We start from the raw sequence: 4093 nt of genomic DNA, 5'->3' as shown, positions 1-4093 counted from the left end.
ACCCACAGGTACCAATTTGAGGTTTTGATACAAAGATTGGATACAAGAGATGAACTAGGGTTTGAGAGGAGATGGTGCTGGTGAAGATGTTGATGGAGATTGACCCCCTCCCGATGAGAGGAACGTTGGTGATGATTTCCCCCTCCTAAAGGGAAGTTTCCCTGGCAGAACAGCTCCGCCGGAGCCCTAGATTGGTTCCGCTGGTTCCGCCTCATGGCGGCGGAGTTTTGTCCCGTAAGATTGCTTATGATTTTTTCCAGGGTAAAAGACTTCATATAGCAGAAGATGGGCACCGGAGGGCTGCCAGGTGGCCCACGAAGCAGGGGGCGCGCCAAGGGGGGTAGGGCGCGCCCCCACCCTCGTGGCCAGGGTGTGGGCCCCCTCTGGTACTTCTTCCGCCCAACATTTATCATTAATTCCAAAAATGACTTTCTGGAGTTTCAGGACTTTTGGAGCTGTGCAGAATAGGTCTCTAATATTTGCTCCTTTTCCAGCCCAGAATCCCAGCTGCCGGCATTCTCCCTCTTCATGTAAACCTTATAAAATAAGAGAGAATAGCCATAAGTATTGTGACATAACGTGTAATAACAACCCATAATGCAATAAATATTGATATAAAAGCATGATGCAAAATGGACGTATCAACTCCCCCAAGCTTAGACCTCGCTTGTCCTCAAGCGGAAGCCGATATCGAAAATATGTCCACATGTTTAGAGATAGAGGTGTCGATAAAAATAAAATACGGACATGAGGGCATCATGATCATTCTTATAACAGCAACATATATATATATATATATATATATATATATATATATATATATATATTGTCATATGATTTCTTATGCTCAAGTGACAATCTATTCACAATGTCAAGTATGAATCAGAAACTTCATTGAGAACCAACAAACTATGATCTCGGTCATTGAAGCAATTGCAATTTATCATAATATAGGAAAGAGTCAACATAAGAGCTTTTCAGCAAGTCCACATACTCAACTATCATTTAGTCTTCCACAATTGCTAACACTCACGCAATACTTATGGTTATGGAGTTTTAATCAGACACAAAGAAAGATAGAGGCTTATAGTGTTGCCTCCCAACCGTTTACCTCAAGGGTAATGTCAACAATAATAGTTCATGCTAACTTACATCCAGTTGGATATATATATATCAGGATCTTTCCAACACGAGGTGCTTGCCAAAGGATAAAATGTAAAATGGAAAGGTGAAGATCACCATGACTCTTGCATAATGTAAAAGATAGGCCCTTCGCGGAGGGAAGCAGAGGTTGTCATGTGCTTTTATGGTTGGATGCACAAAATCTTAATGCAAAAGAACGTCACTTTATATTGCCACTTGTGATACGGACCTTTATTATGCAGTCCGTCGCTTTTATTACTTCCATATCACAAGATTGTATAAAGCTTATTTTCTCCACACTAATAAGTCATACATATTTAGAGAGCAATTTTTATTGCCTGCAACATGACAACTTACTTGAAGGATCTTACTCAATCCATAGGTAGATATGGTGGACTCTCATGGCAAAACTGGGTTTAAGGATGTTTGGAAGCACAAGTAGTATCTCTACTTGGTGCAAGGATTTTGGCTAGCATGAGGGGGAAAGGCAAGCTCAACAAGTTGGAAGATCCATGACAATATACTTTAATTGAGATGTGAGAAAACATAACCCATTACGTTATCTTCCTTGTCCAACATCAACTCTTTAGCATGTCATACTTTAATGAGTGCTCACAATCATAAAAGATGTCTAAGATAGTATATTTATATGTGAGAACCTCTCTTTCTTTATTACTTCCTATTAATTGCAACGATGACCAAAACTATGTTTGCCAACTCTCAACAACTTTTAATCATCATACTTTTATATGTGAAGTCATTACTCTCCATAAGATCAATATGAACTCTTTTATTCTTTTTGTTCTTTTATCCACTCAAGATCATACCAAGATAGCAAAGCCCTTGACTCAACACTAATCTTTATTATATATAGCTCACGGACTCGATTACATAGAGGGATCACAAAGCAAAACTCAAAACTAATTCATACCAAAACTTTATTCTATTAGATCAAGATATTACCAAAAGGATCGAACTAAGAAAAACGGTAAAGATAGGAGTTTGATGGTGATAGATACCGGGTCACCTCCCCCAAGCTTGGCAGTTGCCAAGGGGAGTGCCCACACCCATGTGATTATGTCTTCTTCTTCGGTAGTGGTGGCATGATCTTCTTGGCGATAATGCCCCTCAGGATGCGATTCTCCTCCTCAAGCTTATTGACCTGCTGCTTGAGGTCCATATTTTCCTTGCGGAGCTTACCAGTGACGGCTAAAGCTCCTTTCACCCATGGATGTTGCATAGCTGCTGGAGAACAAGTGACACTCTTTTTCATATTTTCATAAGAAAGAAATTTAACATTGGAAGGAAATGACCGAGTTTGGAATGGCTGAGCTCTGTAGTTCCCCCATCGTGAATCCGGCTTGGAAACGAGAGGTAACTTCTTGATCCTCCTCCATGGCATCTATCCTTTTTAAGTAGGCCTCCATCTCATCCTCCATTGATGGCCCAAAGTGGTAAGCATCGCTGTTTGCTTCTGGACCTGGCGTCGGGTGAGACACCCGACTCTCCCTGACTGACTCTTGAGAAGACATCTTTCTCTAAATCTGCAGCAGAAATAGCTCGAAACAAAGACAGAGGATATTTGCGTGATAAGGTGGTCAAAACCTTCGGGAGATTATATAATGAATTTTTACCGACCAAAAGAAGTATCGTGCAAGAAAACGGAGTCCGAAGAGCACACGAGGCACAAACGAGGCAGGGGGCGCACCCTCCACCCTCGTGGATGCCTCGTGTACTTCCCAGACTACTTATTTTCCTATTTTCTTAAATATTCCAAAACGGAGAAAAATTGCTATTAGAACTGTTTTGGAGTCGGTTTACTTACCGTACCACATACCTATTCTTTTTCGGAGTCTGAAACATTCTGGAAAGTGTCCCTTATGTATTCCTCTGGGGTCATGGTTTCAATAACATTAGTTTCAATATTTATAGGATTACCTGAGATATAATGTTTGATTCTTTTCCCGTTAACCACCTTCGGATTCGTGCCTTCGAAGTTGTTGATTTTTATGGCACCAGAATGATAGACCTCCTCGATAACGTAAGGGCCTTCCCATTTAGAGAGAAGTTTTCCCGCAAAAAATCTTAAACGAGAGTTGAATAGCAACACATAATCACCTACGTTAAACTCACGTTTTTGTATCCTTTTGTCATGCCATCTTTTAACTTTTTCGTTAAATAGTTTGGCATTCTCATAAGCTTGGGTTCTCCATTCATCAAGTGAGCTAATGTCAAATAACCTCTTCTCACCGGCAAGTTTGAAATCATAGTTGAGCTCTTTAATAGCCCAATATCCCTTATGTTCTAGTTTGAGAGGTAAGTGACAAGCTTTTCCATAAACCATTTTATATGGAGACACACCCATAGGATTTTTATATGCAGTTCTATAAGCCCATAATGCATCATCAAGTTTCTTGGACCAATAGCAAGAGAATAATTCATAGGCATTTCTTGACGTCTACTAGTATTACCAATTCTTTGACATTCATCACCAGACAGGACAAACTTACAGGAATCTTTGAAGAGAGTAGACCAATAAAAACCAGATTGCAATACCTTATGTGCAGTTCTATCTCCAGCGTGGTTTCCTCCATATGCCTCGGAATGACACTTGCGTAGGAATTGTTCCTGTTCATGCTCAAGTACACAACGTCTAATAACACCATCTACTCCTTCTTTATAAAGGTGTGGGTCATCCCAGAAGTAATGTCTTAAATCATAGAAGAATTTTTTCTTTTGCTGGTATGTGAAACTAGGCGGTATGAATTTAGCAACAATGTAATTAGCATAATCAGCTTACCATGCAGCAGTACGAGAAGCATTTATGACAACTAATTGTTCATCAGGAAAGCTATCATTAATAGGTAGTGGGTCATCAAGAACATTCTCTAACCTATACAAGTTGTCTGCAACGAGGTTCTTAGCTCCCTTTCTATCAATAATATGCAAA

Source organism: Triticum aestivum, chromosome 6B, assembly GCF_018294505.1.
Source record: "Triticum aestivum cultivar Chinese Spring chromosome 6B, IWGSC CS RefSeq v2.1, whole genome shotgun sequence".
In the NCBI taxonomy this organism is placed as follows: domain Eukaryota; kingdom Viridiplantae; phylum Streptophyta; class Magnoliopsida; order Poales; family Poaceae; genus Triticum; species Triticum aestivum.
This window is presented reverse-complemented; position numbering follows the sequence as displayed.